The 9410-nt window shown below is 32.8% G+C and overlaps 1 long non-coding RNA gene and 1 pseudogene across 1 annotated transcript in view; both read left to right on the top strand.

The window, feature by feature from the left end:
* Nucleotides 1-7629, top strand: part of LOC120613448 (uncharacterized) — a 24818-nt gene extending 17189 nt beyond the window's left edge. Inside the window, exon 3 of the long non-coding RNA XR_005655709.1 lies at nucleotides 7505-7629. This is a non-coding gene — a long non-coding RNA (uncharacterized LOC120613448). The remainder of the gene's footprint in view (nucleotides 1-7504) is intronic.
* Nucleotides 7630-8545: 916 nt separating this feature from the next.
* Nucleotides 8546-8664, top strand: LOC120613628 (uncharacterized; annotated as a pseudogene).
* The last annotated feature ends 746 nt before the right edge of the window (nucleotides 8665-9410 follow it).

Below are 9410 nucleotides of genomic sequence, written 5' to 3'. Positions count from 1 at the left end.
GATAATGATGCTAATATCTGTACCAAGAGGTATAACAAACAGATTCAAATAAGTTTTCTAGGAAAGTGGAGGAAAAAAATAACTGCTTTAAAGTCGAAGGAAGTCGAATTTACTTTCATCTGCAAAACTGATAGTTTCATGTTAGAAAGAGGCACTTGAGCTTGGTCTTTATGTTGGGTAGAATTTTGACAGATTTGTGTCGGGGAGCTGAGTATGAGTAGAGGGATCTCTGGATAAGGGGAAGTCAAAAACAAAGCTATAACATCACGTTTTGGTGTGTTACAGCATTGCAAGTTGTCCTTTAAAACTCAGGCACAGCATGCCTGTATTACCATTAAGAGAAACTGAGATCATCTCATAAATATTTGTTAAAAAATTCTGTGGCACGCCTGGTTTGGCAATGAAGGTTTTCTAATATTTCCTCTCAAAGCTGTGTTGTTGGAAGGATCAGCTGGTAAGAAAATGCTATGTGTAACTATTTGGAAATGTTATCAAGATTGTTGCATTGCTGGGAATGCAAGAAAGAATGGATATAAGGTTTAAAAGTAACTTGAAAAGATCTGGGAAATTAGATGTTAGGATGGAGAGAGTTTGTTTGACAAGGAGAGGAAAGGTAAACCTCAAAATTTAATCTTGGATAACCTGGAAAATAGTAATGCTGTTGACAGAATCAGACATTTGAATTAAACATCTTGTTTGGTAAAGAGAAGTAGGTTTGGGACAGTAGAAGGAAGAAGATTTTGTAGTGTCTAATAGATACATAGCTTAGAAACTTGAGGGAAAAGTCAAAGCTGGGGGTATTTATTCAGTGATTTCTGTGTACATAGAAACTGTACTTGAAGGTGTGACTGAAACATGGGAAATATGTTTCATATGTGAGTTTAATCTTTTTCTGTCTTTTAAAATATGCTTCTTTTCCTTTAATTTTCAAAGTACTGGTAAGTAAGATTTTCCTAAGTACGAGAAAAGAGATATGATGGGAATTTTAGAGAAAACAACCTTACAGATTTCAACTAATTTTATTGAAAATAACATCCTATATTTCAAGATAGCTCAAGATTTTTTTGCTTTAAGGGTTCTCTCTGAATGGAATAACATCAGCCCCTTAGTTCAGATTCATCTGGTGTTACAGTGGTGTGGGGCTTAGAGTATTTAAAATATTCCTTGTGGCACATTCAGTGTTAGGTTTGTTAACAGCAGCAAAAACGACCTGTTGTCTCATAAAAACATCATCCTACCATCCTATTCTCATCATGACTGTGAAAGACAGAAATTGTTGGCTCTGTTGAGATATCTATAGGAAATTAAAATACATAAGCACCACTCTATGATATCTAGGTCATTTCAAAGTTAACCTACATAGGAAAAGAGAGTTTAAAGAAACCACTTGTAAATTCTTCCTCTGTTTGAGCCACATTGAGCAGAGGCTTAGCAGCTGAAGGGCGCGGACATTACTGTAACATTCTTAGAGCAGGACAGAGACAGATGGAATAGAACATACCTAGTAGGTTAACTACGACACAGACAATGCCTCACTCAATATAGAAACTATGTGCAAAAATTGAACAATATATCCTTTTATAAATGTGCTTGCTATCTTTAAAAGTATATTTTCGATGTAGTTTATATCAAAGAAATCGAAAAGGCTAAGCATTTAAAAATATTGTACAATATCTTGGATGAATATATTTGTCTATTTCCACTGCAGTCCATATAATTCTTACAGAAAGAAAGAGGGTTGGGGGTGGAAATAGAATAAGAAAGTGACCTCAATGTTTTTTTTTTTTTTAAATAAAAGTATTTTAATGCTCTTCAAATCATTACATTTTCATTAAGGTCTTCAGGGTATAGTAAAGATAGCTATACCCATCTGTAACTGACAGTCTGTAGGTCAGCCTCCAAGGACTTGAAACCATTTACAGATTTTAATGCTGCAATTTAATCTTCACTAGCCTAGATGGCATCACTATTCAAAGGGGAGTTCTAAACTTCAAAACAATTTTCTAGCTTACAAAGTGGCTATGATTATATAAAGACCGATTCGCTTATTTCTGCAGTCACATTATCACCGTCAAGCGGCTCGCTTAGTAGGATGGGCAGGAATACTGTTTTATCTTGACAAAATGTGTTACACATTGTAGGGGCAATCTTTCACCATTTCTACAAATAAAGAAATGTGCACAAATATAATAACCATATATTCTTATAATAACTACTGTGTATAAAATTAAGAAGATAAATTAGAAAGTTCTTCGTGAGCTTTTGAGCATTGTAAACCTAAAGGATTAAAAGTGAGTTATTAGTGCAAAGAACAAATGCCTGAGAGCCAAGAGCCTATGGTACTGTGTGGTTTGGGCAAACACCTATATCTCTCTGGGCTCTAATTTTCTTGTTTTCAGGTAAAGATTGTGGCTGCCTAAGAGCATTTTCAATCATAACATTTACAACACCAGTGATTCTATCACTTTATGTAATAAAGGTATAAAATGAGGTAAAGAGGATAAGTCAGCAATATTACTATTAAAGAATAGGATTTCTGCATTTTCATATACTTGCTGCCAGGGGTAGAGATAATACAATCAGCCCTACGATGGATTCCATGATTTATGTTTCCTCTCCATCGGCTCTTAGCCTACTTGTTCCCCTTTGATAGAGGCTTATTCTTGTTTCTTTTTTTTTTTTTCCAGAAAGATCCTTATACTTCTTAGCAATGAAAATGACCTAGGGAAATTCTTTAACAAATGAATTTTAGAAATTTTAGGATTATCTTTTTTATAGTTAAGTGTGAGTTCTGGGTCATTTTCTACAATGTCTCTGAGATAGGAATATAGCTTCATCCTTGGCCATTTCTACTATGACCTAGGAGAATATGTACCCCAGTCATCAGGACTATAGATTTTTAGGTCAAGTGAGCCTGCTACTCTCACTTTGTATATTGTAGAGTATGTCTTATATACTTTTATCTTTTCAAACTTGCAGAAATGATAAAAATCATAACTGAGTTTATGCAGAATTAGGAGAGAAAACTTTCTCAACTTTAGAATTGATAGAGAAGTGTGCCAGCACATCAAGGTCTTCAGTGTTGTTAGCTCTCAAGGTAGCATCCTGGTGACAGGCGAGAAAGCCAGAGAGAATGGAAAAGAGGGAGCTGTTTTATATATTTGGAGCAGACAGAAAGCAAAACGCTGGGCCACTTAAAAAAATAAATAATAGTTCAGAATGAAATATGGTCTCAATTTCTTTTTTACTCACAGTCTAAGGAAGGTGAAATATATATCTCATGAAAGTTGCAAAAATGGAAAAGAATGTACAGGTGATTAAACCAAAAAGGTCTTCATAGACTTTAAATCAAAGAACTTTAAATAGATCCAACTATAACGAAATGGTCTTTTCAGGGAGTAAAAGTATGAAGTTGACCTCTTTGCGGGGGTGAACTGAATCAGATACTTGATGGTGAGCTGGAGTTAATCACTTTTAAAGTCCTTGCAAAAATTGGAACCTATTCCTAGATCCATCCTTGTTATTCTGGGGGGCAAAGATCCCAGCTAAAATGGATATTCTTGCTAATTAGCAGTTGAACAAATAAGACGTTTTGATGACATTATCCTAACTAGTACTCAATTATGCTAAATTCTTTCCACTTGAAGAATTCAAGAATATCATTTACTGTGCCAATTATATAATATCCTATAGGATTTTAAAAATGCTCTTTTTGACTTATTATTATTGGGCCACTGTTAATCCATTTAGGTAAACTTAGAATGTATTTTAGCAAGTTTATGCACATTTAGCTATTGCAGTTGTTTGATTTTGTTCTGATTATTTTAATTACCATTGTAATTTGAAATATTACTAAATAGTATTGCAAAGAATTAGTTCTTAGGTATTTTCCTAAATAGAGAAGGTAATATTTATAGAATTATCTTTTTAAAATTTGTATTTATAATGTTAGATATGTTAAAATGCATGTAATATGTATGTAAGCTACGAAGCAAAATAATACAATGAACATGCATGAACCTACCAATAAGCTTAATAATTAGATATTACCATCTTTGTTGAATCTATTTATATCTTTATAATCTCTCTACCTTTTCTGTTTCTATCTACTATCACTACCATCCTACCTCCTCTTGGGGAAAAACACTATTCTAATATTTTTTATCTTCCCCTTACTTTATTTTTGCTTCTAAAAAGATAACAATTAGAATGCATACTATACGTTATATGTAACCTCATATAAAGGTACTAAAAAAAAGAGTAGTAGTCTAAATTATTCAAAAATGGAATACTATATGGTGAAAAAGAGATTGAGTATTTAAAATACCATGCATTGTAAATAATTTCTTTCCATATAAACATCAGGCTCCTGTAAAACAACAACAACAACAACAACAAAAACAAAAACAAAACACACATTAGATTTTAAAAATTTAACTAAGGCCCAAAGTATAATCAGCCAAATTCCAATAATTTCTAAGATAGTTCATTCTATTTATCTGAATATGTTCTATATTCTTCAGCCTTGTGACTATTCTGTATGATCAGTATATGTACTACATTTCAAAATGTTTTCTTCATTTAAAAAAAAATTGAAAAACATCTTAAGAAATAGACATATTAACCAATACTGAGCAATTTATCTAAATTGTGGGGAAGTGTATAATTACTTCCTTAGGGTAAGTAATCTCCAAGTGGGATTATTCTATCATAGGGAATATATGTGCAGTGTTTGGATACATATTACCTAATGACCTTCAGAAAAATGTAAGTAGCCTATCAACATGACATGCGAGCACCTGTTCAGCACTGGGCATTATCATTTATTCTAACCTAAGAACCTGTAAGCAAAGAGAGAACATTTTAAATTTGCATTTGTTTTCACTAGACACCTCGAATATACTTTAATATGTTTACTGACTATTCGTAAGTAATACTGTAGAAATTTCCTGTTTATGCATTTTGTCCATATTTCCATTGTTTTATCCAACTTTCTCTTAGTTTTCCTCTATTTTTGTGTATATATATATGTAAAAATTAATATTTTCTCATGAAATTTTATTCTATATCATAATCCAGTTGTCTAATAACATTTATGAATTGAGCTATTATATCTACATTTATTTAAAAATGACATTTTAATCAAACAATTCCCGTGGGTAGTTCAATCCATATGTATTATTTTCTTATTGTTTATATTTAGAACCAGTTTGCTATCTATTTGGATTAACTATATTGTTTGGATTTTTATAAAAATCGACTACTTTCACAGATATGAGCAACATGTTATATAAGCAACATGGAATATTAAGACAATCATCTAGTTAGTTCAACCCAAAACAAAGCTTTTTAAAAAATATTCACACAATTGAAGGAAAAATTGATTTGAAATCCAGATATTATCACTTACTTATAAAATATATTATTCAAATTTGCAGATCCAGTGTTGAAACTCTTTTCATCATCAATTATGAAAACAAATTACAGTAATAATTATTATATTTGTTCAAGTTTCAGCCATATTAACAATTCCAGTTTTACAAATACCAAATTTAAAAATATATGTTGAAGAGTAGGAAGATGGCGATGATGTTTTTAAAGGCTGACTTTGTCAACAAATATCTTTAGAGAATCCCATATAGCCTTAAAAGTGAATTTTATCAACAGTGTATTTCTGTGCACAGAAGAATGAATCCTGAAAATAATACCTAACCTTTTAAAACAGTTGGCAGGAACAAAATGTACACAGATTTGGAAGGGAGAACGTTATTTCTACTTGTTATAAAATGTTCAGGTTAATAATTGTTTCCTAACTTCAAAAAGATAAAGTGAAATTTAATATATTTAAAATTTTTTTTGTTATAATTTTTGTCATTAAGCATTCGTACTTACTAATTGAAGCAGAAACTAGAGTTAAATCAATTATATGGATAACTCAAGCAAAAAAAATTCTCAATTAAGCTGAGTTGCAATTATCTATCTCTTTTAAAAAATAAAATCATGTTTCTTTGCTTATATATTTATAAAAAATATTAACATCTCTAAATTTTCATTTAACTCTTGTCCATTGAAGCAAGAGATCTGAAGAAACTAAAACTTTTAGCTGACGCAGAACAGAGAAGACAGTCTTAAAAGAAACTACTTCAAAGAAATTAAATAGAGGATGTATTTGAAAGGGTTTGAGGGACAGAGGCTCTCTCTCCTAGGACAATTAGCAGAATTTGGCGGATAAACCGCAAAATGTTGTGCTTAAACACTTTGTCATGCAGTTTGCCTCACAAGAGCATGTTGGTTGCTGTGTATAGGATCAAGTCCACCATAAAATGTGTGAACGGTTAATTCTTAATAACTTAGTTTTAACTTAGGACCAAATGGAATTATCTATAGGGGCCTGAAGGGGCTTCGTTCTCATCTAGTTCTCTCTCCTTTTTTTCCATCTGGTGGGTGTGTCGAGCATTGGAAGGTGGGGAAGGAACCAGGGAAGGTGGTGTGGTGTAGGGAGAGGTCTCTGCCAGTGTCAGGAAGGAAGGGAGTGTGCTTGAGCAGTGAGTGCTCCCAGCTGAGACCTCTACACTGTCTCCCTTTATTTATTAATGGACTGACACAAGGCACATCATAAATTCTGTTGGTTTTAGCTTTGGCATCTAAGTAAAGCTTATTGTAACTGATTTCTAAGATGAAATGATAAATGCCATATCTCATATTATTGGACTCACTCAGTTCTGTGTGAGTCCAATAATAAATAAATTTTATTTTATCTTAGTCCGAAAGATACTATAATAAATGGAAAACACAAAACAATATTACTGTGAGGGATATGAGTTCTTAGAAAATAATTAAGGTTAATGTTAATTAAATCAGTGAAAGAACTCTAAATCAACTTTATCATCCATCCACGATCATTCTGCATTCTGTCTTGATTAGGAAAATTAATATTTGCTTATCGATAATATTGAGGTTTGTATGGTTCTATGAATGGTATTCTCTCCATTTAGTCCCCAGTCCCAAATATAACTTTTAATATAACACAGCAAATATATTATTTTCCAGGTAATAACTGTGTCTCTTCTTATTGATTTATCATATTGACCTGTAGTGTAACAGGCAGTTTTATCTATTTGGTATTGAATTAGATAAAAAAATCACTCAGTTAGCACTGCCCTCACCACTAATGTGTCCTTGCATGTACATATATTCTCCAGCACTCTAGTGTCCTAGAAGTGGGTTTGTCTCCTATTCCATGCATGGAAGAAGGTATTTTGTGACTGAAGATGAAGAAGGAAAGTTAGAACTTGATAATGTTGAGTTATGGGTAGGTAATTAAGGAAACCAGGAGGAAGGAAGGGAGAAGAGAAGAATAAATTATTTGGAAAGCGTTTGGTCTTCCCTTGACCCTTTAAAAAGTAGTGGCAGAGATATTTGTGAAAGTCTGAAGTTGTTCTTTGTGTGTGTGTGTGTGTGTGTGTGTGTGTGGGGGCATGCACACAGTAGTGTGGGGGCGAAGTGCTAACAGAGGTTGTTCTTCTCACCTACTTCTGAGCAGAACCCAACTCAACTGAACATTAAAATGATGATTCGCATGAGGAGTACACCAATATCATTCTCTTGACAAAGGCACCAGCATTTCAGTTGGGGGCAATGCCATGAAACTGTACACAGCTTACAGGGGTTTTGAGCAGGAGTAGAAAAAGAATTTGAAATTAAAAGTGCAGTTCCATGTACATTAGCACCCACAAAATGAAATACTTAGATGTAATTCTAACAAAATATGTACGAGACCTAGATGAAGAAAACTACAAATGTCTGATGAACTGTGTGAGGAAGACTGAAGTTTGTAGTGATGAAAAATATCACTTGTGTCATTTACTTCATACACACAAAACTGTATTAACCATTAAATATTTAATAAACTGAATCTGTGTATCCAGCACTTTTCAGTGTATTATGTTCTTAATAAACTCCATATTATTTTATATAGATAAATGTTCTACTACGGAAGAAGTTTGAAGTCCAGGCACTACTGCAGATCATTATAGAATGTCAAAGAAGTGAGGAATACCATAATATTGGAATACGTAACAAAATCATTTATTTTTACTATTTCTTTAATTTTGGCTACACAAACCGTGTATTTATCACTTTTTCTCATTTTATTAGAAAATTTTTTGCTACTTACAAATATACATTTTCCCTCCCTTATGATTGCCAAAACAATAAAAAACAAACAAAATAGAGAGTTGTGCAGTATATTAAAGTAAGTCTATGCATTTAGATGAGCTAGAATTGTGGAAGGAAATCATCACAATCTGAATCATCAGAAAATGCATTGCTTTGGTTTTGTACTATTTATGCCTAAACTTTGCTTTGTGGCTTGATAAGTAAGAATATTCTCAGAGAAAAAAAGATGCAGCTAGCTGGAATTTATGGTGAGAAGAAAATACAGGCCAATTTGGTCCATGGACATGGCCGTGGATACAGTGCTCTTAGTTATGAGAGCACACTGGGATCTGAGTAGCCAAACTCTCTGTTAAGCATCTCAATTAATAAAAATCACCATGCCACCCTGAACAAGCCCGATCCCGTCTGATCTTGGAAGCTAAGCAGGGTAAGGCCTGGTTAGTACTTGGATGGGAGACCACCTAAGAAGACCAGGTGCTGTAGGCATAAAAAATTTTAAAAAATAAGGATTGTAAGCTGACAAGGTCCTTGCAATTTGTGAGGGCAAACAAGGGCTGCCTTGCCTAAAAAATGAATAAATAAATAAAAATAAATAAAAATCACCAAAAAGTCTAATTTTAAAAAGTGGGCTAAAAGCTTGACTTTCAAGAAGATCAGATAAATCATATAAAATTTTTACAAAAACTCAATAAGTTAAAATATTCTAAAAGTGTCTAAGGGTTAATTTAGAAGTAGTTATTTTAGAAAGCTGAAAGACAAGATAGCCAGATGATTTAGGCAGGCATTCCACTTATATAGAAAGCCAAGTATGTATGGTGACGTGTCTGTAATAGGATGGAACCAGTTATCATTATTGTTATTCCAGCCTCTTTCTCATGTGCAGTCTTTCAAGTTCAATAACAAAATTTGCTTATTCACTTGTAACAGGTCCCAACTGCACTGAAATTGCAATCTAAATTAATATTGGAAAAAGTAGTTTAAGCACTTCAGCATAATTATATCTTAGTCCATTATTTGTTTCATTTCAGAAACTAGCATACCAAAGGAGCCTTTAGTGTGGTCAACTTTTATTTTTACTTATTTACATTTATATTTTTGCCAGTACAATTGTTTTTAATACTTTAAAAGACTTATGAAACTTCTGCTTCCCTCTTTGATGGACTAACAAGGACCAGATGTGCCCTACCTCTTTCCACTTTTTAAAAATTTATTGGGATGGCATCGGTTAATAA

The sequence above is a fragment of the Pteropus medius genome, unplaced genomic scaffold (assembly GCF_902729225.1).
Source record: "Pteropus medius unplaced genomic scaffold, Ma_sr-lr_union100, whole genome shotgun sequence".
NCBI classification, from domain to species: Eukaryota; Metazoa; Chordata; class Mammalia; order Chiroptera; family Pteropodidae; genus Pteropus; species Pteropus medius.
This window is presented reverse-complemented; position numbering and strand designations above follow the sequence as displayed.